The 26,796-nt window shown below is 38.0% G+C and overlaps 1 protein-coding gene across 1 annotated transcript in view; it reads right to left on the bottom strand.

Moving 5' to 3' along the window:
* The window catches only part of RIT2 (Ras like without CAAX 2), a 423,565-nt gene that overhangs the window by 362,260 nt on the left and 34,509 nt on the right, over positions 1 to 26,796 (bottom strand). The window contains exon 2 of the mRNA XM_087869855.1: positions 26,026 to 26,075. The gene's annotated coding sequence lies outside the window, so the exon portion shown is untranslated. The remainder of the gene's footprint in view (positions 1 to 26,025; positions 26,076 to 26,796) is intronic.

Raw genomic sequence — 26,796 nt, 5'->3', positions numbered from 1 at the left:
ACCCAGCTCCCCTCCACCCCCCGCCCCGCCCCCATGCCACCACTGTGCGAAGTTTCTGCAGGCTGATTATGCCTCTGGCGCTCAACCTGCTCTGAATCCTGGCTCGTCCTTTTCACAAATGATAGCTTTTTTGCTCTATCCTCTCGTGTGCAATTACAGCCTTCATTCTTATATTTTTTTTCATTCTTTTCTTTTCCTCTCAGCTTTCTTAAGTCAATGTATTCCAAATTGTGAGCATTTTCTTTTCTTGCTCTTCTTTTTCCTTTCTTCTTCTTCCTTTTCTTCTTCTTCTCTTTTTTTTTTAGCTATTTTAGGAAAATAACCAACTTTTGTGTAGCAGAAATTCTGACATTTTTCTTAGATCAGGGATATGTTTTTAGACAGTTGAAGACTCCTGTCACATGCCTTAGATTGGGAGGGGAGTCCCATAGAGGGAAGTTTGAGTCAGTTGGCTGTAAGAAATCCAAGAAGTAACCCAGCTGGCCCTTGCACCGGCGGTGGGAAGGATAGCACTCGGGATTTCACCCTCAGTGGAGCATCAAGCTGCCTTTGCAGCTGAGGGAACACGGGGCTTTCTGAGGCAAGAGGTCAGTGTGGATTCTCCAGATTGTGATTTTGAGATTAATGAGCCCCCCAGGGAGCTCCACTGGAGAGGATTTTAGAGAAATAAGTTTTCAAATAGGGAAGCCAAGCCTCTTTGAGCAAGGTGTCTCCACACCAACCTGTCTGTGTAAGAAAACAGGCTGTCACTTCGAGCGCATGGCACTCTGCTATGGGGGAAGATTCAGAACTAAAAAGGGTTTACATTTTGAGTTGAAAACAACTGATTTTCATAAAATGACCAAAATTTGCATGCAGCTCTTGCTAGTCCTATACTTATAAGGAACAGAAATCAACCCCACATGCCAGCAGGCCTAATTGGAGTTTTCCTTCCCCATCATTTTTCCCTCTAAATAAAAATATTAGCTCTTTAAAAAACTAATCAAAATCACATTTCTGCACAGATTACAGATACAAAAAAGCCCAGGAAGGCTAGAATAAAAGTTAAAACTCAAAGAAAAATTAACATTTTGAATATGAATTTGGGAATTAATGCCACCAGATATGGCCTTATTTTTCGTGAAGCTGTGTATGAAGGAAGCTGACGGTGAGACTGGAGAAAGTCTGCCTCACACTTCCTGGCAATATATGCTACAGGTGAATGATCTGTTTTTAATTTAAATGCTTGATTACCATTTCTAAATAACAACCTGATGAAATATGCATTTTCATCTGAATGGGAAATAGGACATTTTGAAAGGAAAATAAAATTTTACTGTGATGTACAAAATATGCTAAATTTTGATTACCAATTTGCAGATGGAAAATAATTCAGGTACTTTTTCTGATTTTACTTAAAAATCATCTCAAAGACACTTCTCAAGTACTTGGAATGTGTACAACACAGTTTTCTGTGATATCACTTTAGATATCAACCTGGCCCGGTCTCTTATCCACTCATATATCAGTGTATGAGTTTGCATACTTTGCTCAGGACTGTCTATGAGCTGAGATTGTGTGGGAATCTTGTGTAAATTGGTCTTATATGTAAGCAGAGTATATGGTCACCTTTATGAGGGATTTGGAATCTTATCTTCAAATGTCTACATCACACAAATGTCCCTGTGTTACAAAGTCTAGTGATTTAGATACTGACAACATGTTTGAGCTGAGAAGCATTTTTAGAGATGGTTTATTTACATCTCCTCATTTTACACATTAAAAATCCGAAATCTAGAAAGACTTGGCAATTTAACCAGGCTCATCATCTATCTCGTTAGTAGCTGGGCGAAGACTTTAAGCCCAGGTACCTTGATTTCCAGTCTAATGATGACTACACACTCCACTTCTTCCTAAGGTCTACTTTTGAAATCTGAGTTTTCCTAAGACAAGTTAGGATCAGACAGCAATGCGGAGTTTTTCTCTTTGTTACTTTCCTAAATGTGGGTTTGCCGTTGAGGCCCACGAGGGGCAGGGATGGGTGGGGAATTGCAAGATGGCCCAGCTGGAAAAGGAAGGGTGAAAAGATATCCAGACAAATTGGGCTGAACCATTTCAACACACTATTTTAGAGAAACTGCAGCATTTGAGAAATATTAGATCACATCACAGTCACTCTCTCAAGACAGGATTCTCTGATGATGCCCTTCCTATTTGATCATCCCTATCCCATTCCTTACTCCTCAACCCCTGGGAAGAAAATGCTGTAATGAATATGAATGCCGAGGCACAGAAGCCAGGGCCCTTCACATGCCATTTCCAGTGTGGAAGTGAGTTTCCCACACGTGGAAGGGTAGTCTGGGGGGAGATGGCCCAGGCAGGCCCTGGAGGCTTCCTACGAGGTGTGTAAGCACTTACGCTTCCCTTTCTTTTTGTTAATGAAGAGATTCCCCCACAATCTCATTTTAATAAGTGTATTATAATTGTGCCTCTTTTGGTATTTAATATAAAATATCACACGCCTGATCCACATAAACGGGAGCAAGAACCAGCTCATTTTTGATGGGTCAGAAGTGGATTGATTAGAGACAGAGTGATAAACTGGCTGACAAATGCACTGGATGTGTCCAGAGGGCAAAAGTCTAAAAATGGCAGGAAGGACTGAGGAACTCAGCTGGAAAATAGAAAAAGAAAAACACCAGAGGGGATTTAAATAAATTGGGCAGGCGCTAGCTTTTCCCTCTATTATTATGCACCTGTGCAACCTTCTCATTTCACGACAGAAGAACCCTGGCTGAAGAAGTGACTGGGGCCCGGCTGTGTGTGGTGTCAGCGGGAGGAGGAACTGGGCTGCAAGTATGAGTAACATGCATGGGTCCTGTTGCCTCGGCGTTAACGCCTTACAGGGGAAGATGGCCAAACAAATAGGTAACTCAAGGGAAAGCAGACAATGACAGTACTGTGAGGAGAGCACTGATTGGTTTCCTAAGACAGAACCCCTTAGACTTTGGGGAAAGAACGAATGTCCTCACTGAGGGGGACACATTTGACTGGGGACGTGCACACTAGGAGAAACCAAAGGAGGGTTAGTCCAGACATAGAACTTCAACAGAATGGTGATACGATGCACACCTAGCTCTTAGGCAGATCCTGCACCTACCCTCTCATTTAATCCTTAATTAAGTGGGCATGAGGTAAGGATTAATACCACCATTTGTCAATGAAGAACAAGAGGTCCGCAGATGTTACTAACACACCCAGGGCCACCATGGCGGGAAGAGAATACAAAAGTTAGATTGTAGCCTTTCCATGATGCCTCACGGCTCCTCCTACATAGGCATATTATAAAAAGCAAATAAAGCAAATAAAAAATATATAAAAACATTTTCTGAGGATTTTTCTGCTATGTGCTATTGAATAGTAAGAGTAGATACTACCTTACAGGGTAAGTTCCTGCAGGCACCGGAACTTGGAGGAGAAATCAGCACCACTGTATTCCCCAGGGTCTCTCTACTTACTAGGACACAATCCTTCCCCACGAGTCTGACACTGGTTCCTATAGGCCACAGGGACTCCCACTTCTTTAACTGATAGAAAACTTACGTTTGAACTCTTCAATACATTTGTTCTTCTGTAACAGACAGCCTACTTTTTCATACTCTCTCTCTCTTTGATCCTAAGTAAAATGCACATAAATTCAAAAGCTGTATATCATGTCAGTGGACTAAGGGAAGAAACTGCTGTGCGTAGTCTATGGTTTGCTAGGAATTCAAAGATCAGAAATCCCATGATAATTGCTTCCGAGCTTGAGATGGTTAAAAATGTCAGTGTTGAGACTCAGAAGTAATGCAAAGGAAGAATATCCCAAGCATAAGAAGCCTCTGGATGATCAAATTCCATCCCACCTTGCCATATTCCATTCTTTATTATCCTGTTGATAGAGACAGAAGTGATAATTACTGAATTGCAGAAGTACCTATAGACCAAGGTGAAGGGTACGTGACCCATGTGATAGCCCATGGTTTTCTCATCGCCCGCTTCATCCTCCTTCTCCATCAGCATTACTTAGTGTAGCACCTTGTGGGAGTTTTCCGGAGACCATTTTTAATGGATAGAATTTTGAATATTGCAACTAAATTTAAATTCATCCACTTTTCAAAAATTGCCATTGCCTTAGCCATAAGAAGATACTACAACTTTGGTCTTTCGATATAAGGAAAAATGATTTCTAAATTGAAAAGGAAAGATTTTTTTTTCCAAAAACATAGAATGACCTGCCTCTCAATTCTATAGGCTCATAATTACAATACTGGATGTGATCTTAAATTAACGGGACTGGTATTTTTATAAGTAGATTACGCTCATGCACGTTACTCTAAAGCAGTCCCCATATAGCCCTATTATAGTTCTTGTTGCTATTTTCAAGATGCCTAAATATTTCAGCAATTCTTCTTCTGGTCTTATCTGCAGGTTCAGTTCACACAAGGCAGAAAGCATAAGCCTCATAAATTTACCGTGTTTGGAATCATTAATTACCCTATCCAATAACTGTATCCAAAAAATTTACCTCATACTCTATGGAAATTCCCAAAGAGAATATCTAAGATTATTTTTGGCAAAACAGCATTTTTGGTCTAAGTATATAGTATAATGGGCCCACTGGTATCCATTAGCAGCACCTAAGATATGGAGTTGTATAAAAACAGCTCAGAGGAAGGAGATCTGAAGAAATTCTGAACTTCATTTAAGACCAAATTTACATGTGTTAGCTCCTAACAAAGTGGAATATTCCTGAATTTAGTCTTATTCCTGGACTTTGGGGTTCAAAGCTCTCCAGAAAAGTTCTGTGGGCCCCTTTGAAATTTTGTTACTGGGACTCATGGCCCTTCCCAGATCTGGCCTCTATGACTGCATAGGCTGGTCCTGCTTAGGCCCCTGGTTCTGATTATTCTCTCAGGATTCCAGAAGTGATGTGTCACTTCCCAAGATCCTCATTTGGAAATCAAGGAAAAATAACTTTCTCCGGAATATGCAATCCTAGTGTTTGTTTAAAACTCAGTCACATTACTTGGAACCAATAATTAATAATTACTTGTCTCAAGAGTTGGAGTGGAATTAAATTCATTTTCCAAAATAAATATGACCCCGATCATATGAACAACAGCAAAATATGGCAGAATATGAACTAGGCATGTGCCAGTGAAGACAATCCATGTTGCTCTTCTGTTTAGAATCCTGTCCCCAGTTCTCCCCTTAAAAGCCCCATTCAAGTGATCCCTCCTGTTAGAGCTGCCTTGAACCATGTTACCATACAATGGCCTCTTTTCACATCTATGACATCACTTCCCAATCGCTCATCCATTTGCCTGTAACTTCTGCTATGTTCTGTTAAAATATCAATTTAAACCTTTAATATTCCTTGATTTCTTGACTTGCTGGTATGTCTCCCTGAATCCCCTTATTATGCTGTATGCTCCTTTAGAGTGCCAGTGATGTCTAGCCCTCCTTTATATGCCCTATGCTGTGAATAGGTTTAATGTTACTTGTTAATTGATAATTGAAGAGGATTTCTTGCATGGACTTGTTTATCTTGTAGGTGTAAAAATTCCATTTCTGAAAGTGCTGCAATTTTATTCATATTTCCTATTTCTTTTTCTTACTTTCTTTTCAGACAAGTGAAATTGTGGCAAAATCTCCGGGTTTGGGAGAAAGGGACAGGCCTTAGTTCCTGAGGCTCCCCCTGTAGTGTGCACTTGACTTGAGCTGAAACATGACTGCTAAGGCTTGCTGACTTTAAGGAGAGTTAGGGAATAACAGAAGAAGGCTGGGAGAAAGGAGCATTTTGCTAGGACTAGGGACCAGAAAATACCAGAGGACCTCATTTTATTTGAGAATTCTCTCTGTGACAATTGCCTATGATGTTTGTAATTACTGTTTTAGATAAAGTCCCAGAAGTCCTAGAATTATAAATGTGCAAAATCAACATGTAGCAAATTCAGGGCCCAAAAGACAAGCTGAAATTTAACAGAAATAATGTTAATTCTTACACCTAGATTTTTTTAAAAAGATTTTATTTATTTATTTGAGAGAGTGAAAGAGCACGAGCAGGGGGAGGTGGCAGGCGAGCCAGAGGGAGAAGCAGATACCCAGCTAAGCAGGGAGCCCCATGTGGGGCTGGATCAAAGGACCCTGAGATCATGACCTGAGCCAAAGGAAGATGCTTAACCGACTGAAGGGTTAAGGTGCCCTTTATACCTAGATTGTGTGTGTGTGTTCTAAAGTATCTATCTAAAAGTATATATTAGCAGATGAGACCAAAAAAAAAAATCTCCAGATTTTGGTTGACTACAAGTTACAGATCTGACCTCTATGAAAACCAACATTAGCTTACATTAACAAAAATACAGTCTAAATCATACTTTTCTATATTTCACACTCATCAGCTCACACCCGAATATAGTCTTCTGTTCCGGATACAATATTTAAAAGAGTTATTGATAAACTAAGGCAAATGCATAGCAGACTGGCCGGGATGATAAGCAGCTTAGAAACAAAGTTATATGAGTAAGAGCTACAGGAGGTAAGGATGTCAATAAAAGAGAAAGCTAAGAAAAATAAGATAAAGAAGAGTTCTTCAAATATTTGAAGCACTAATATGGGGACAGAGTGCTGTTTGTGTTGTTAAAAACTATTGCTAATCACTATAAATTAAGAGAAAGTTGAGCCAAAGAGAGAGGTTGCCTAACAAGTTGAGTGCGCAGTGGGACCAGATGACTCCATGGACAGGAACTTCCCATAGTGGGGCTGTTCCCTAGATATTGAAGAAGCACCGGTTCAACATCCTATGAAGGGATTTGAATTGTGCAGACAAGATGGCCATTGAGGTTGTTTCTCTGCATCCCGAGATATAATTACAAAAAATAGAGAATCGGAAGGACTTCACTTCTACCATAAAATTCAAAGATACCATTAAAATACTCAATGCTTTTGAGACTTTCTAATTCTTTAATATGTTAAAAAACATTCGTTGAGGTTTATGTACAACACAGAGCAAACTTACAATATCCGAGCAAAAACAACATTGTCTCCCCATGGTATGTTTGGCCTCACTGCGCAGTAACTATACCACAACCTTTGGCTATGTGGGACAACCTTGACCGTGTAGATATTTGTCAAGAAGAATTTTAAAATAGATTGGTGTTCAATTAATGCCTCTGTTTTTATCCTTTTCCATAAGCTATGCTAAGCCCATGTCATCAAGGCCAGGGAAATAAAGTGAACTTCATCTTTCAGGATCACAAGCAACATTAATTCTCATACAGCTCCTGGGAACTAGGGGGAGAAACCTACCATTTCCCACATTTGTTTTTATTTTAGAAAAGTTCACCTAATTTAACTGCCACCTGACTTTTATTTCCCTTCATGAAGAGATGCCAGATATGATAAGAACCCAATAAGTCAAAAGCCACTTTTGGCCTCATTGTCTCTTTGTGTTAACAAAGCCTCATAAAAGCAGATGGATAGCCCAGGCCAACTTTGTTCTATGATCAGCCAAAGATAAACACTCTGTGCCTTATCAGCTGAAAGGGGAATTCTTCATTTTTATCAGAGAATAGACTGTAGTTGCTTAGTTTGAAATAAAAATCGATGGCTCCATTTGGCATTGTTTTTAAAAACTCCTTTTTTTTTAAATTTTATTAAAGCAGAGAAAAACAACTAGATCTTCCAGTTATTTCCCTCCCATATAAATCCTGAGTTAAACAGTGAATGCTAACTCTTGGCCAACAAACTGAAGGGAAATGGAAGTGTAGATTCTATATAAGCTATCAGGAATTTTAATGAGATCATAAAACTAAATTCTCTCATTATAATTATTTAAATGATTCATAAAACGTTTGTATTTCATGTTTCTATCCAAAGTCTTACCTAATATAATGCACTTTACTAACTCCCATTGTACTCTCTCCCACACCTCCCCCCACCTTACCCTTTACAGACTGCTCTGATCCTATCCCCCCAAACCTTCGGTTCACAGTGACCCCCTACCCTTTTATTTTTATACTTTTGTAGCAGTCATTTGAAAACCATCTGTTGCACCACTCTGGTATTTAACTTTTGACATAGGCCATCCTGTTTCCTGCAATGGACTGTAATATTCTCAAAACTGGAAACCATGTTACTCTAGTTTTGCACTGAGAGGTGCTTTATGAGTGAACAAAGGACACTAAAATCAACGAACGTATCTGCAGAAGTTGGTATGCCCAAGTAGTGGGAGACCTGGAATTACAACATAGGTTGCCTGACTCATGAGGCCAGATTCTTTCTCCTTCATCACCTGTATCTGTCACATCTCACTCCAAAGTATCAGTCACTATGGAGAAGGCCTAAAGAGCTATTAAACCCATATGATGCCTTAATTCCTCTTTCCTCTTTATTGTGAAGGAGGTAAGGGAAAGTCAGTGATGAATGTCAGGTATTACAGTAATTGGGGAGATGGTTTTGATCAAGTAGGGCCTCTGAAATATCATAAGTTGCATAACAATATAAACCACTGTCAATTCTGCTTATGTAAAGCCAGTCTCTCCAGGGAGTGTGCTGGGATAGTGATAATGCTATAGTCCAAGCAAACCGGGCTCCTCTGTCCTCAGGGTAGCTGTACTTGGACACAAATATATGTCATCTTTGTCATGTTCACCATTATTTCTCCCAAAGCTGACAGGTACAGTCTGGCTTTCTGGCCCCTGCATTTCATCTTTATCTGATGTAATATAGTAAAAGAGAAACTATAAACATAAAGAGAAAAATAATCAAATTCTGTTTGTCCATTAACAATTATTAACGTAAAAGATATAATTTCCAATTACTAAACCTAAGTTAATGGTACGGAGATATGTAGTAACAATAAAAATATTCATAACAATTTCCTGTCTAATCACTTTGTGGTTTTGTAAGTACAATTTGTGCCCAAGCTCTCAATCAGCAAAGTAAGAGAAGCAAGAAGGAACGCAAAGGGAGCATGAGAAAATGCCTCATCTTTAAGGAAATGATGGATCTGAGGAATTCTTATGACAATAAAACATGAGGCAAGTGAAAAAAAAAGAGGGCGTATCATTCTCTACACAATTGTTTGTTTGTGTAATAAAACCAGAGTGGCTGAAATACAGGAGAGGTGACTGTGACCTAAAATGGTTTGTGAAATTATTAGAACCATGTCTCAGAAGGTAAGGGTTTTAGCTGTCGCATCTGTCCAGTTTCTATCCAACTACTTTCTGTAGTCATTTTCTTAATTATTGGTAATAATAGCAATGAGAACAATTAGTTATAATATTGATAGCTGGCGTGCTTGGAGCTTACTATATGACTGGCATTGATCTCAGGATTTTACATATATTAAAAGACTTAATTCTTCACAACCATCCTTTGTACTAAGTACTCTTTTTGGGCCTATTCACGGATGAGAACATTGAGGCAAGGAGTTGCTAAGCAACTTACCTATGGTCATATGGCTACTGGAACTCATCAGTCTCATCCATGATACAATACTGCCTCTTTTAGCTATACAACATTCCCCCTTTTATACACATTTATTGAGTATGTACCTAAGAATTTAATTTTAGTCCTATCTTGACAGCCAAAGGAATCAGAGGAAAGTAAAAAGCTAGCTTACAGGGGAGCCTGGGTGGCTCACTTGGTTAACCATCTGCCTTTGGCTCAGGTCATGATCCCGGGTCCTGGGATGGAGCCCCATGTCAGGCTCCCTGCTCAGTGGAGAGCCTGCTTCTCCCTCTCCTCTGACCTTCCCCCTGCTTGTGCTCTCTCTCTCTTGCTCATTCTCTCTCTCTCACATAAATAAAATCTTTTTTTAAAAAAGGCTAGCTTACAGTGAACTTATAGTATAGATAGACATTAAACAATTATAATACAAATGGTCGGTCCCTTCAATGACTAAATAGAAAATAGTCAAGAGTTCTTCTAGGAACCATGGTTTGTATGCATGAGCTCTTGCTAGCTTGATTACCAGAAATTAGCCTACTTTGAATGCTCCCCTGGTTTCTGAAAGTATCCACAGCTGCTACCACATGTAGACTCAATCTCAGCCTCCTGGAGCCTATGTGTTTTTGTTGCTGTCTCCTTTGATGATGCCCCTCTGAAAATTACTTTCTCCTGGATACAACTCTCTTTCAGTTATCACCACCAGGCCACCTACACCTTAATCCACCAGTAGACCCAATGGTTCCATAAATCCAAAAATTTTTGGTAAAATCTCACTAAGGAAAGCAGAATAACATAGAGAACTATTGCTAATTGAGATAGCAGTATTTCAACTTTCTAAAGCTGCCTTCCTAAGGCTACTTAGCACTCATTCCATACAAGCTCAGCTTACACCCACCAGAAATGCCCAGAACCTGTCATGCCCTGTACTCTAAGCCCAAATGACATATGTCTCAGAGAGAAAACAATGGTTCTTCTTTACTCTTGTGTAGAGCCCATCATCCACATTCTCATCTCATCTTCCATTGATGATGAACAGCAAAATCTTCTATTCCTATGGGTTATTGCATTAGCCTAGAATCTTCATTTGGACAATGAAATTACATCAAAATATAATGGGCTAATCTGTTGTGTTCAGGACGTTATGAATTAGTCAGTTTCTAATGAATCAGATCATTGGTCCAGTCCAGCTATTCTTTTCTGACTTCTCTCATGTGAGGTGAAGCTCACGACTTTCGGCAGCTTGGATGGATTGGATAGAAGGGGCAGATATTAACTCTATTTTCCCACTCAAGCAACTACGAACTCACATGTATTGCTGAGGAACAGATAAGTTACAGTAACTCAAAAGAGGTAATTAAACCGTGTTTAATAAAGACTGGTTACAAAGTTGACCAGTACTAAAGGAGGCCTAAAAGGAATGGTAGAGCTTGTAACAGCAAGGGAGCCATTATAAGTGGAGAAAGCTATTACGGACTGGGTGAGACCTGTAGGTTTGAGAGATGCTCACCCCACAGAGGAAAGAAACTCAGCCAGTACTGCACAACCACGCATCAGCAAGGCAGAGAGAGAAGGAAGGAAATACCCCAATTCTTTCCTCTCTCCTCTTCTGATGTCTTGCTGGTGTGTCCCCTTTGCTAAACACAACCAGAAGCAAAGGGCAAGGGACCTGGTTGATGAAGTCCATAAAGGTCAGCACTGACAGAAGACTGAAGCCTGGACCTGGAACAGCCTGGAACATTCTCTGTTCACTAAAACACATGACTCAGTGTGGGCAGTAGATACTTTGAATATAAAGAAAGTGTAGATTTATCCAGACGTAGCTTCCTGTTCCCAAGCAGAATGAAAGCCCACAGAGGCTTGGCTCTGCCAAGACTTTTTCTGAGAATAAAAAAGCAGTAATTTATCTCAAAGGTAAATTCTGTTTTACATTTAAATGTAGTTGTCTGAAGGGAACAAAGATGCTTATAAATTTTAATTACAGTTGTTGTTAGTATTATTTTTTAAATCTATCTGGTATTTAATAGTACATTCTTGCAAAAGGACAAAAGAGAGCCAAAACTGAAGTGGGTGTGGTAATTCCAAAAGAAAATCCCAGCCAAGGACACTTGCTGAAATTGGGCATAAAGTTTAGTTCAAGGCATTCTGGAAAACTAGAAATCTGATGAGTTATTGATCTCAGATTATAATAAGAGAATTTGTTTGTCAGGAGAAACAGCCTTTTGTCTTGTGAATTTTAATCAGGAGCAAGATCAGAGCAATGATTTAGAAAAGCAACTGGGTTTAGATTAATGAGGAGATAAGAGGCTGGAAGAGCTCTTGGCCAGGGCGGGGTGGGTGGGGTAACAGCTCTGCAGAAGCATGAAGGGGGGAGGGGACAGAAAGAGGTGCTGGGTCCGGTGATGTGCTAAATGAAAACAGGATTTGGTGATTTCATGCAAATAGAGGTTGATAAGGGGAGAAGAGTTTGAAAACAACACTTAGGAGGCAGGATAAGGAAGATGGTACGATGAAGTGGGAAAGGAGTCCTCTACGGGCCAAGAGCTGGGTGTGTTTGGGGATGTCCACAGCTTCATGCTACCCTCATCCATGCCCATTTTATGATATTCATGGAAAGAGCTAGCAAAGGATTCTATCTTAGATGGACAGATCTCCAAAATATTTATTTATTGATAGACATCAATATCCGCATTCACTCTCTTCCTCTTATTCTCATGCAAAACTCCTCGAGAGAGGGGTGTTAGGTGTGCCCAGGACTACACGCCTATCACCAGGGCACACTCAGTGCGAAGCCCGACCTTTCCCTGCATCTTGGTTAAGGAACAGAATGCTCTGTTTGGGGGAGGCGTGAAAACACCTGTGGGTTGGAAGCAACGGACACTACTTGTTGGCGAGTGAAGGAGTGAATGAATCAACGGGTTCCGAATTGAGGAAGCTTAGAAGAGTATCAATCTGGCAGCAAATGTTACAAATTTGTCAGAGATGTGAAGATCACAGCAGCAAGCCGGCTATGTTAAACAAATACTTAGTTTCGGCTCTGTGCCAGGAAGAGCGTCAGGAGCTGCAGAGACCACATGAATAAGGAAGCGGGACCTCCTGCCCTCAGGGATCTGGGGTTGCAAAGATGCAACTTACTTTTGCAAATGCCTCAGCTCAGGAGCTGCAAGTTCGCAGTGAGCAGACAAGGTGAGAAGAAGGAAGCAGGCTGGTAAGTTCTCGCTCTGATTAAGGCATGAAGGGAGAAAGATGAAATAATATTTGAGGCTTCTTCAAAGTCTGGCCTAGTGCATCTCAGGAGAAACACAAAGGAGAATTTGGACAGAAGCTTTAGCCAGGGACATACACTTGTACTGCGCTGCGAGCTCCCTGAGAACTGAGACCGCTTAGGTCTTGTTTTATTGTGTCTGGCAACTCGTTAGGTTCTCAGTAAGCCTTTGCTTTGGATAAAATAAAGGAAATGCATTAGTCCAAAACAATGAACAGTTAAAATATTTTGAAAAAATAAAAATTAATCAACGGTGGCATTTTTACTCAATATTCAAAGAACAATGTGGTACTTTTGTAAGAATTGATAGATTAATAAAACAAAACAGATAATCCTGTAGCAAACATATGTGTGTATGTATGTATATAAAGTTATGAATACATATGAAATTATGAAATATGTACATGAAAAGTGAAGCATCATAATATTACATAATACATTATTTAGGGAAATAAATGATCACATCTTATACTGTGTACAAAAAGATTTTAAGCTAATTTAAAAAGTTAAAGTAAAAAAATATATAAAACATAGAAAAAAATGCGAGTGAATATTTAACATGCCCGTTCTTAATGGTTCACATTAACCCAGGGCCCTTGTGAAACAGGCCTGACTTTCACAAATTATTTTTTACTATTTCAATTCTGCCTCGGGCTTATAGCATTAGCAATAAGCGATCTGTAAGAGTTATGACCACTAGAGGAGAAAGGCATAAAGTATTCGAAGATGTCCAAAACATTAGATTCCTTTTGTCTAAACCAGTCAAGGAACCTAAATCATTTGTAGTTTGAGTTTTGAGAAGCGTATGGACCATTCAATTTTCCCTGCAATAGAGTGACCAAATTTAGGGCTTGACGGCCAAGTTCATTTGGATCGAGGAGTTATTACTGTTGTTTTGTTGAGAAATAGTTTCACTACTTTTCTTTCCCTGGAAACTTTCTTCAACTCCTTAAAAATTCACTCAGGAGGTTCTAAATTAGGTACTAGAGTTATAGAAATAAACGGTAGCTAAAACATCTAAAAATACCCTCTACAAAGGATTTTAAAATCCAGGGAGAATTTTTAATCTCTGAGACTCTGTCCAGTCAATGACATCTCTGTAGGAATCTGGAGTAATAGAGTGAACACAACTTCCAAACAGGCCCTTCTTCCAGTATTCAGTTCAGCTTTAGAAAGTCTCATGGGACCTTAAATAGACATTTCAGACCTCCTGAAACCTCATAGTTCTATACAATCACAAGCCTCTCCCCGGCAAAATCCCCTAAAGCTGCTCCATTCTATCTTTACTAAAATAATCTCTTTTATCTTCGATGTGACAACACTTCAACTCCATGTCTGCACTGTGCTTTTCGTCCAGGAGTTGAGGTCATTTTAATGAAAATACAGAAAACTTGATTTGGTCTACAAATTTCTGGGTCTGATCTTGGCCTAACTTCTTAATCACCTGGGCTTCATTGTAATTACTGACAACAATAATCGTAAGCTACTATGTTTCAGCTCTGTGTATATATTGACTTCACCCATTGGCCAATCTCTCGTTCATCTAATCTACATGGCCTTTCTTTTTCCAGTCTTTTCTATAATTACTATTTATAAAAAGTCAAATCAGTATTAACTAGGCTATCATTTTCAATGTGAAAAACATAAATTAATCTCTCGCCAGAAGAGACAGTAAAACATGATTACAATGACTATACATCCTTGGAAATAGGAAAATTAGAGGTGATGAAGATTGGAGACTCATTATTTAGTGATAACCTTCCTTAATACTTTCTCCCCCCCCTTTTTTTTTACTAAGGATTCTTACTTTCAAAATTTCTTACATTGACATTTTCTTCAATCATCACTTGATACCCACCCACACTTTGATGGTGCTGGATACCCAGCAGCATTTTGTAAATAATTGTTGAGTTCAGAAACTTCTCTGGATGGTCTTCCATATTTCTGGATTGGCCAGTATTACGCCACTCATCGAATATTCACAGTAATAAATTTTATGATTTTTTAAAAAGATTTTGTTTATCTATTTGAGAAAGAGAGAAGGGAATAGAGGGAGAGGGACAAGCAGACTCCATGCTGAGAATGGAGCCCAACACAACAGCAGGGCTCCATCCCATGACCCTGAGATCAGGACCTGAGCTGAAATCAATAACTGACTGAGCCACTCAGGTGCCCTGAAGTTTCGTGGTTTAAATGAAATACTCTGTGTGACACAGCACCCATCATACAGGAAGCTCTCAAATGATGTTAGCTATATGTTAGCTATATGTTTCTCTCCCTGTGTATTTTATAAAGCATAATTGAAATTCATTGAATTTTGACATAAATTTCGAAAAGTTTTGAAAAGTACTGGCCTTATTTGCAGCAACTGTTAACAAAGAACAGAACAAAAATCTTGGAAATCATGCAGCACCAACAGATAAGGGTGAGAATTAGTTAACAACGAATATGAAAGTAAGCTCATTTGTGTTTTCAATCCAAAGAACAATTTGTGTTAAGTTTTGACTGCTTTGGAGTGACCACAGTAAACTTCCTGTGCCTTACTCAGCAGTGACAGGCAATTCATCATATATCACAATAAATATAAACGTGGAGTTGAAGATCAGAATGAATGTTATTCCAAGCAACAGTGGTTGAATTGGCAAATTACTCTCTACCATAAATAGAGTAACCTTGGAAAATTGTTGAGCCATAAAATTCACATCACAAAGACATCTGATACTTGAAAAATGACCCTGCATTAACCAGCAAAAGGGGCTATCAGTCTTCCTGATAGATGGGTACAGATTAATCCTGTTTTCTGGTCCATAGCAAGTCATGTAATGCTGATCTTCTCGTACACCAAAATACCACTGCCCGAATGTCAGACGGTCTCTTTAAACATAGATTAATACTCTCCCACCTTCTACGGCTACTTGTAAGCTCATTCTTGTTTCAGCTATAATAACCGCATCCTATTTTGAATATGTTATGTTTAAGGCCTCTTTAAGGGGACTGCTTGTATTAGACGTCATTATATTTAAGTGAATTGTATTTGTAGCTTATTTATGTGTGTTAGAAATTTATTTTTTCCTCTGATATATTTAAAGAAATTCTATTAAAACTGCTAAAAAGTTCAGCCTAATATGAGGCTATACAATTGATTATTAACCACTATTTATCTCTTCGTTGATGACATCAAAAAGCTATCAAGTTTCATTTTTCATTTTCTTAGGTTTTGAAAGTTGATATTATTATTACCCATAAGCCATATTTTATGGTTAGACATTATATCACCCTGCTAGTAAATATAAATATTACCCATGTTGATTAAAACTTCATCCATACAGGCATATAGGGGGATCATACATTTCAGACCCAGTTGTCATAAATAAACATGGATTAGCTTGAGAAAATATTTTCATAAGTGGTACGCCAGTTAGAATGGCAAAAATAGACAAGGCAAGAAGCAACAATTGTTGGAGAGGATGTGGAGAAAGGGGATCCCTCCTACATTGTTGGTGGGAATGCAAGTTGGTACAGCCACTCTGGAAAACAGTGTGGAGGTCCCTTAAAAAGTTAAAAATTGAGCTACCCTATGACCCAGCCATTGCACTACTGGGTATTTACCCCAAAGATACAGACGTAGTGAAGAGAAGGGCCATATGCACCCCAATGTTCATAGCAGCAATGTCCACAATAGCTAAATTGTGGAAGGAGCCGAGATGCCCTTCAACAGATGACTGGATTAAGAAGTTGTGGTCCATATATACGATGGAATATTACTCAGCTATCAGAAAGAACGAGTTCTCAACATTTGCTACAACATGGACAGCACTGGAGGAGATAATGCTAAGTGAAATAAGTCAAGCAGAGAAAGACAACTATCATATGATTTCTCTCATCTATGGAACATAAGAACTAGGATGATCGGTAGGGGAAGAAAGGGATAAAGGGGGGTAATCAGAAGGGGGAATGAAACATGAGAGACTATGGACTATGAGAAACAAACTGAGGACTTCAGAGGGGAGGGGGGTGGGGGAATGGGATAGACCGGTGATGGGTAGTAAGGAGGGCACGTATTGCATGGTGCACTGGGTGTTATACACAACTAATGAATCATCGAGCCTTACATCGGAAACCGGGGATGTACTGTATGGTGACTAACATAATATAATAAAAAATCATTATATAAAAAAAAATAAATAAATAAAAAAATTAAAAAAAATATTTTCATAAGTGGTTCTCAAAACAGAGAAATCATAAGCCTTGTGCATTTTTTTCCTGAAATACTAGCTTTCAAACACATAGATAATAAGATCGCCTAATGTGTTTAAAAAAAAAAACCCAAAAAACAAAAATAAAAGAACTACTAACTCAAAAATTCTACCTCTTTTCATTTTTCTGATGTATTTTAGAAGTGTTCTCACTCTTTTACAAATTGCTAATACATGAATATCTGTAGCATTTATTTTTATAACTAATCACATGTACTATTTGACATCCGTTCTGTTGTCTCTAAGCAAATAAATGTTGCTCGTTAACTTTTCTCATACCACTATGAATGTAAGTACAATTTCTCATGCAACTGTATAATCATTAATGATGATCACAGTTTGTTAAACCTGGGGCGAAACAACCCTAAAGTTTATCAAATACCTTCATTCTATAGATATTAGCAGTGAGGTTCAAAGAGTTTAAGTGACTTGTACAACATCATCCTAATTATTACAGGCAGTTCCAGGAAGAAAATGAATATCTAGCTTCTTGCCTGATGCTCCTTCCTGTCCTCTCTTTGGCAATACATATGGCTAATTCTACTTAGGGGGTCCTCAGTTTCTGTGCTGAAGAAAAGACACTCATTCCAACCATAGACCACTTGCCCTGCCAGAAACTTTACATCTCGCCTCTTTGTCTCTTCTGGTGCCATCTCAACACATCACACACACACATACACACACACCCACCATGGCATTTAATTGACATAAATTATTTATAAGTTCAGCCTAGAAAACATGCACTCACTGGCACAACTTGCCTACTATTGTCTTTGGGCACTTCTGTGAACTCACAAATCATAACTTTGTTTTACTTCCACTGCTTTGTCATCCCTCATTCACTAAAGCATTTCCAGCATCAGGGAACAAGTGTGACCAAGGAGTAGTAGAACACAAAATTCCCCATGGTCAGTTCCAAGGAGAGAGAGAGAGTCATGGCCAATAAGATTACCTCAGAGTGTATCATTCTCCACAGAATTTGGTGTCCCATAGATGGTAGGCATTCAAGTATATTTGTTGATTTGGTTTCATTTTGATTTAAAAATAGGATTTCTAGCAAAACATTGACCAACGGTTCACAATTAATTGCCCATCACTTACCTACTGATTTAACTTGGCCAAACTTTAGGCAGACTTCTCTCTCCCCTGCAATCCCTAAACTCTGGCTTGCCCCCAAGTCTAAGCAACCACTTAAGTATAGAACTTCCCCTCTTAATAGCTCATTTAGAGGACTGACTGACCATAGCTAAAAATATTTCCCATCAGCCCACCATGATCACGCTGTCACCTCCGTTAGCTCTCCCATCTTCCCCTCAAAAGTTCCCACGAGCCCTGCTTGCACTGCCCTGCAGAAAAAAGTCTTTTTCTGCTTGGTTTTGAGATGCTTGCAAATCCAGTGGTTGGGACACTATTGTAATAGCCTTTGTAAAATGATGTTTCTCCTTACCGAAGTCCAGATTTGTTTTTATTTGATGTTATTATTAGTTCGTAGAAGAGGAAATTTCTTTACTATGTCACATGTTACTCTCCTATAAAAAGCAGAAATCTAATAGCATTATATTTTTGGTGTTAGAATACCCTATGAATCAAACAAAGCTCTCTATATTTTTATTCTTAATTCTTTCAGCAAATTCAAGCAACAGTGTTGGTGTCAGTGGGTTTGTAATAGAGAACAACGAGGCATTCTGAGCAGCTGTCAGCAATGTCACACTCTTAACCATAAAGGGACTGACTACAGGGAAGACTAATCAGAATTCATATTTTATATCCCAATTTTATTTTTGAACAGCAATGAGACAGTCTCTCTCAGGAAATTCTGCATAACTGAAATCAGTGGAACTTCAGTCTGGTGTCTTAATACCTTCTGAAATGTACTGAAGATTGCTGCTTCAGAACGATAAGGCTTGAAATATGGTTACTGGTTTAAACTTAATGTACGAAGAATAATAAAACCATTTCACAATGAAAATAATGTAACATAAAGGGAGATAAGAAAAGACTATCAACACATCTGGCATTCAGAAATCTCCATGTCAGAACATTATTATTAGAACAATTTACTATTATATCTTATTTAAATACCACATTATTTCCAAAGCTGTTACTACCAGATATGATTTTCACTTTTCTCCTGACTCTATTCCATGACTTCAAAAAAAAACTGAGCCACAATTTTAAAGTTATCTTCTTTTCAAAAGTTAGAACACGAGGGATGGAAAGGGTAAGTTGTTCGGAGACAGCATCACGGATTGGGAAAGTGCTCCGTAACCCTTCTTATTTCCCTTGCAGCAAGACCCTCAGTTTATTGGGGTTCATGTAGTTGGACCCTCATTTTAATGGAGTCTGAATTCTATTATCTATGCTTTGTAGAAAGTGGTGTAATTCTAGAAGATGGAGGCGTTGAGGTTTTGGCGCTCTTTCTATATTTTAAGAGATAATATCCAAGGAATACGCTGAAATAACTACGGATGTATTTCAACCATTTCTACCTCTACACCTACAGTTTGGAAAACCAGTTACGCCACTACGAAGGGGACAAAGAAGTATAAACCACAGTGGGATTTTTGCTTGTTTGTAGTTTTTAGGTTATTTTTTTACTGAAGTATAATTTGCAATAACTGAAATGCAGAGTTCTTAGTCACTATAGGTTACTGATTTATATGTGACTCTCTCTCCCTATATATGTATGTTTATAAATATGTACACATTATATATAGATATATAGATATAATGTGCAATAGCATATGTATTGTGTGTGTGTGTGTGTGTGTGTGTGTATAATTATATATATATAATTTTACAAAACCATGGAGGCAGGAACACACAAAGTGTTTTAGGGACCCAAGGAGAAGTCAGGATCAGACAGGATAAGGGCTCACTGATCGAGAAAACTAACAGGCAATCTTAGGACTAAAGCATGGAGGTTCCCGAAATCAGGTGGACAAATGTATGTCCTTTCTTATGGCTTGTTAAGAGTAACTGATGCCAGATTCTGATAAGCTTAAAAAATCATCCCCATAACTTTTACCTGATGTAGATATTCTGAAAGGTTGTGGGTGGTAAAGCTGAAGGCCTTTAGATTATTTCAAAGAGTGTTGTACATAAATCTTTGATGAAATAACAAGAGCCAAGGAGAAGAATGGTAGAGTAGACTGAGCCTCTGGTTTTGAGTCAGTCAGAAGAGAGTTCATGAAGGACCACAGGGGAGTCACTAGCCTTCTCTGAGTCTCTGTGACCTCATCTGGAAAACAGGGAAAGCAACACCTGCTTCATCAGAGTATCATGAGCATTAAGGGAGCTACCTCGTGCAAAGTTCTAAGTATATGCTGCGTTTTAAGTGGAAGACACAACTGTGTGAGAACACCAAGGAAGAAGTAAAGAATTCTAGCCAGGGAAGGAGAGAGGACGTTGGGGAGCATTTAACGAAGACGAAATATGCATCTGACTTGGAAGATGACAGACTTTCAACAACTGAGTTGGGCTTACAGGATTTTTGTGACCTACTACGTCTTTAAGAGGCTTTCTACATTTGAATATTAATGTTAAAACTGAAGCAAAAAATATGAAAAATGATTTTATAATCTGACAATATATGTTCTGAGTAGTCTTTATTTCGGTGAAATCGGTTTGTCTGAATTTTTCTTCTTATCGGTACACACTTTCTGTTACTATATGAGTTTCTGCACAGGCAAGGAAGCCCAGAAGCAACATAGAAAGTAAATATGTTATAATTTTCTTAGGCTGAGATAGTAACATTTTGTTTCCAGTTTTGAGGAAATCATTCCTGGCAGCCAGTCTTCTTGTGATTGATTAGAATTCAGGAGAGATAGAAAGAATGTTGGCAAATTGGATGAAAAAAAGGAGAGTCTGGGCCTGTTTTCCAGGATATTAAATGGTTATGGTCCATGGAGGTGTTGCTTGCCCTCATAGGGTTACATTAATTTCTGGTGTTATTAAACTTAACAAACCCTGACACACTCCGAAATTCTAATTGAATCTAGATTTTTTGGGAGAATTTGTTAATAATGCCAATTTGGCCTTTACCTGGCAAACCACTATGAGCTAATTCTGAAAGTAGGCTGCTATGAACTGAGACCTGAGACATATAATCTCACCGCTAAGTTTGATAGTACAATTACCAATTACGAAAGCCATTGCCTCTGCCACCGTGACCATAACAGGTCTGTAAATATTTCAGTAAGGCTTTTCCTCACCTTCCTCCTCTCTTTACTCCTATTTTGCAACCACTCAAAAACAGAAGTTTCTTCCTGAAACGGTGGAGGAAAGGCTGGCTTTGCTTTGTAATATGGGTTACACTGGCTTCAGGCAGGCAGTGAAGAGCACTTGTCAACTCAATAGAGTACAGAGTGATTCAAATGCTCTGACAAGGGCATAGAAAGAAAAGAACAGTGCTCTGTGGTTTGCCAGGAATTCATCCAGAGAGCACTGCCGTTGTTTTATGGAAAAGAAAACTGTGTATTATAAATCACTAAACCCCCCTATTTATATTACAATATATGCCACCCCCAGATGAGAGCACAATGACTTCAATAAGCTCTCTTTTAATACACAATAATAATAGGTTGATAGTTCAAAGATGTTTCCATCAAAGCATCTGAGGGAGCTTTATTTGCATTAATTGACTTAGCATTAGTTACTGATTGAAAGGTTAGTATTATTACTCTTCTTATTTTCTGTTAGTGAATTTTATTTTCCCCCAGTTGATTCATTTTATTTTTGTAGGTCCCATCATTAATTCTGATAATAGAATTCATCAGATATAATTGATATAAAGTGTTTGATATTATTGCAATAGTAAAATAATTGCAGGATTTATAATATGAATCAGATTTTTTTTTGCTAGGTATACTTTTCTTCCCAAGGTCTCCTCTGTTGTTTGACATTTTATTTCATTATACTGTTTATCAAAAGCTATTATGGAATAATTTGTTCCACAGAGCTCTTTGCCTATTGAGAGTTTTATTTTTCTTCCAGGATCAACTTAGTTCCTACATTCTCAGAGAAGACCCCCCCAATCCAATATTTCTTTTTCTTTTAAATTTTGAAAATAGTTCTACGATAGGCCTCAAAATGACTTACATAATGTCTTTCAAAGGTTGAATCTGTAAATTGTTCTCCAGCAAGATTGTTCTATTCTTATTAATGCATTAAAGGCGATTCTGATTCCTGTTTCTGGCTTTGGTAGGAGGTCATATCGGACTGATGCCCCCGCTGGGAAGAACTGGAAGAACTGGATAAAGTTTTTTTGGGGGGAAAAAAACTTTTTGAAGGCTTTGGAAAGCTACCATGCCTCCAAGATCTGAGGGGCTACGTTCTTTGACATCAGGGAAACAGGTAAGCCTGACATTTGGTGCTCCGTTTTTCCTCACAGTATTTTCAAATTCAAAAGCAGTGTCTCAGGAGCTGGAAGAACTCTGGGCAGTCTGACAGAATGAAGGAGGGATGGAGTTCAGGTTCCACAAAATGGAGTAGCCAACTTAAACACTCAAAGTTTCGAAGGGTGACTCTAACATCTATGTCCTTGGATTAAATGTAAAGCAGCATTCCTCAAAAGAGTACATTCAATATTTAATTAATTAAATCCCTGATATAAATTATGGCAAACTGTCCCTTACTCAAGTATATTCAAAAAACAAATTCCTACAAAGCAACAGCAATCAAGACAGTGTGGTATAAGCATAGATAGACATATAGACCAATGGAATATAATTAAGAATCCAAAAATAAACCATCAGATTCATGGTAAATTGTTTTTTGACAAGGGTCCCAAAACAATTCAATGCAGGGAAAGACTATTCTTTGCAACAAACAGAGCTAAAACAACTTGATATTCATATGCCAAAGAATATGGTTGAATTCCATATACAAAAATTAACTCAAAATAGATCAGAAACCTAAATGTAACAACAATATAGCTCTTAGAAAAAAAATAGGAATAAATCTTCATGACCTTAGATTTGGCAAAACATTCTTAGACATAATACCTAAACTACAACCAAAAACAATTACCAAAAGATAAATTGAACTTCATCAAAATTGAAACTTTTGTGCTTCCAAAACACTGTCAATGAAGTGAAAAGAGAACTCACAGAATGGGAAACAGTATTTGTAAGTTGTATATCTGATAAAAGATTTGTATCTAGAATATATAAAGGACTCCACAAGTCAACAAAAAGAGAACCCAATTCAGAAAGGGAAGTGGGTTTGAAAATATATTTGTCCAAAGAACATATACAAATGGCTAACAAGCACATGAAAAGATGCTCAACATTGTTAGTCACCAGAGAAATTCAAATCAAAACCACAGTGAGATACCATTCCACGTTCAGTGGAATGGCTATAACAAAAAGATAGAAAATTATAAGTGTTGGCAAGGGACTGAAGATATACACAGCTGGTGGGAATGCAAAGATATTGAAGACCTGAACAACAGGTGCATAGATGTGAACAAATTGATCTAATGTTTTTAATATACATATTTCTTTAAAATTTACATGGAAAAATTACTAAAATTAATTTTAGCCAAGAAGCTGGTCTTCTATTTTAAAAGACTGAAATAATTCAGAAAATGTTATCTGAACATAAGAGAATTAAACTAGAAATATAAATCCCAAAACAGCTTGGATATTAAGCAAAAGGGAATTAAATAACCCACGGGTCAAAGAAGAAACCACACTTGAAATAAGATACAATTTAAAAAAATGATACTGGAAATATACCCAACTTTTGAAGTGCAGCCTAAGGGATGCTTGGGGAAAATTTTATTATCTGATATAAGGCTAATATGAATAATAGACTTTTCCCATACACAAATAATAAATAATTAAAAAGGAAATTAATAAGTGGATGCCTTTTGAAATGTTAAAAATAAATCTGAAATAAAAATAATTCATTGGAATAAATCCAATGAAAGATATGGAAAGCTTTTACTTAGGGAAATATAAAATCTTGAAGTAAATTCGAATTATATATAAAATACTAGATATTACAAAAGTGCCCATTTTACTAAATAGATCTTTAAATTCACTGCCATTTTAATCATAATCCCTGCAGAAATTTGTTGTAGATATTGACAGGCTGCCTCTAAAACACAAAAGATCAAGAAAACTTAATTAGTGTTGAGCAAGATCAACACTGGAAGACTTGGTATGCTATCAACAACGATTAAAATAAAATAGTAATAAAAATAATGCGGTAATGAGACATTAATAAACCAGTATCACCATTAGTACAAAATAGTCCCATGCAGATATGGAAATAAGAATTACAAAAAAGGTGTTACTTCAGAGCAGTGAAGAAAGGACAGGTTTATCAGTAAATGGCACTGGGTCATTTGGATATCCCTACAGATGACTAGTTACAGAAAATCCCTTTACTCAATCAGTTTGCAGATCCAGCAAGTCATAATTCGGATGATCTACAAGAATGGACAGCTTGGGCCTGCCCTGGCCACACATGGCCTCATATACTGGAAGTCCAATGGTAGTCTCCTCTCTAATACTAATTTTTAAAGTGCCTGGGCATCATGTCCCATTTGTTTTTGTCTAGAAGACTTGTCATGTTCCCTATGATAGAATTTCAGTGCAGTACAGAAGTGGTGAGAATCTGTAGGAAATCAGTACGCAGTGATTAAGATATGAAAATGAACAGCATGATTATTTGTTTTATTTAATCATTAAGATGGCTTGAACATTTGTATCCAGAACATACTACTGTTCTCTGTGTCTTCCCAACTGGATAATCTGGTTATGAGTCACTTTGGATTTCCAGCAGAGAGGATAATGTCACTGACTCTGGGTCGTTCAAAAACTGTGTTAAGCTCCTTCTACGTTAAGGAACTGTGCAGGCACTGTGGATACGTCAGTGAACAAGACAGAGATTCTTTAATTCTATGAAGTGTGAAAAATGATGTAAATTGAGCCATTTTTTAAAAATAGATACAGGGCAGCCATTCCATTTTGGAGGAACTGCCTTGCATGTCCTGTTTTCTAAACCTCTAAACTGGGGCAAACCACCAACATTCCAAGTCAGCAAGAACAAGAAAATCTATAAGAGCCCTGAGTTCACCTCCTGTAAATGGGACATTATGTGGGTTTCTACCCATATCTGTGTACCCTTCATTGCAATTCTCTAATTCCCAAATAAACACCTTGCTTTTTGAACTGGTTTCTTGGTTTCAGGTTGACAGACGTTTATAATTTAAAGTGATATTATGAACATGTTGGTATTTGTACTACAATGGGTCATTATTTGTCAATAATGGGTCAAAACTATTCATTTCTCCCTAATGTCCCACAGCGCTTAAGCACCTGAGACTGTATGCTTTTCAGCCTGTATTGCCTCTTAGGAATATTATATTTTATAATCTTCCTTCTCAAACTGCAGAGGAGAATTTCTCTAGTTTTAAGACACTTCTATGTTCCTCCTTGTCTCCAGGAATATTCAAAATAATCGAAAAACCAAGTTGCGTTCAGCAACTCAGAGAGGCCTACAATCTTTTTACAGTAAACAGGCCCTCTGTTTTTAGTTTGAGGAAAGCATTGTGGTCATAATTATTTTATAAATAAGAGAAGTTATTACACCATATTGCATTCCAAATCCCAATAGGTGAGAATAGCCAGCTTGCAGGGACTGAGAATTTTATGAATGCTTATTGGAATGAAACAGAAATCCTACTTATAATTGAAAGCATTGATTTACCTTTGAAAAGATGAATAGGGAAAATGCATGGGGGGAAAAACAAAAGTGAGTGAGACTCATTGGAAAAATTTTAGTTGGCAAATCTTTCTGCAGGCTTTCAAACTGTGTTTTCTTGATTATATCTTTTCTTGTACTGCATGGTATGTTTGACACCATACAATAGGACCTGTCAAAAGCAATATCACAAATGGAAAACTAGGACATGGCAGATTTGGGGCCTCTGAATTGCAGGTTGGTTTTTTTTTTTTTCTTTCATATTTCTTAACAGCTTCGATTTCCCACTATATCGTCAAAAAGAATTCATAGACTTACCTCTAAAATTGTTCTGTGATTTTTGTTCAATCCTCCCAAAGTCTCATTTTCTTAAAAAAAAATAAAGAAAATTTAAAAATTCACATTATTTTAGGATGTGATAAGACAGTAACCTATAAAACTATTTTTTAAAAAGGTAACTTTAAGGGGCATGTGGGTGAGCATCTGACTCTTGGTTTCAGCTGGGGTCTTGATCTCAGGGTCATGAGATCAAGGCCCAAGTCAGGGCTCTCTGCCACTCCCCTCCTCTTTAAAAAAAAAATAAAAATTTAACCCGATTTCCAAATCATTTTTAAAACATTTTAAAGCAGGTAATTTTATTATGTAGGAGAAATGTGCTATAACTCAGTTTCCAAAGGCCAATCACCAATTATAACTGGAATTTCCAATTGGATAGCTTCTCAATCCAGCGTTCAAGGAGGTGCTCAAGCAAATTCTGAGAGGTTATTGAGGTCTTTGTAAGAAGTTTTCAGTGAGTGCTTTCATTTGTCATGATAGCATATATTCTGAGCATATTCTGCCTTGTCCGGTTACATCTGTAACCCAGTACAGCCACTTAGTTTCACTGCCCACTTTTGCATCTGGGCCTGAGATATTATTTCCTCCAAGTGAAGGCACAATCATCTCTCAGTACATCTAGCATCTGATGAGTCCACTAAGGGAAGAAAGAATTTTGGTGAGTGTGGTGGTATAGCTCATGGTGGTGACGGTGATGGGAAGGCACTCAGAGGTCATGGAACCACGATGTGTTTTAGGCAAGTCAACATGTGA

The sequence above is a fragment of the Ursus americanus genome, chromosome 19 (genome assembly GCF_024610735.1).
Source record: "Ursus americanus isolate L20-20 chromosome 19, mUrsAme1.1.p, whole genome shotgun sequence".
NCBI classification, from domain to species: domain Eukaryota; kingdom Metazoa; phylum Chordata; class Mammalia; order Carnivora; family Ursidae; genus Ursus; species Ursus americanus.
Note: the sequence above shows the minus strand (reverse complement) of the source record. Positions and strands in the feature narration are given on the sequence as shown.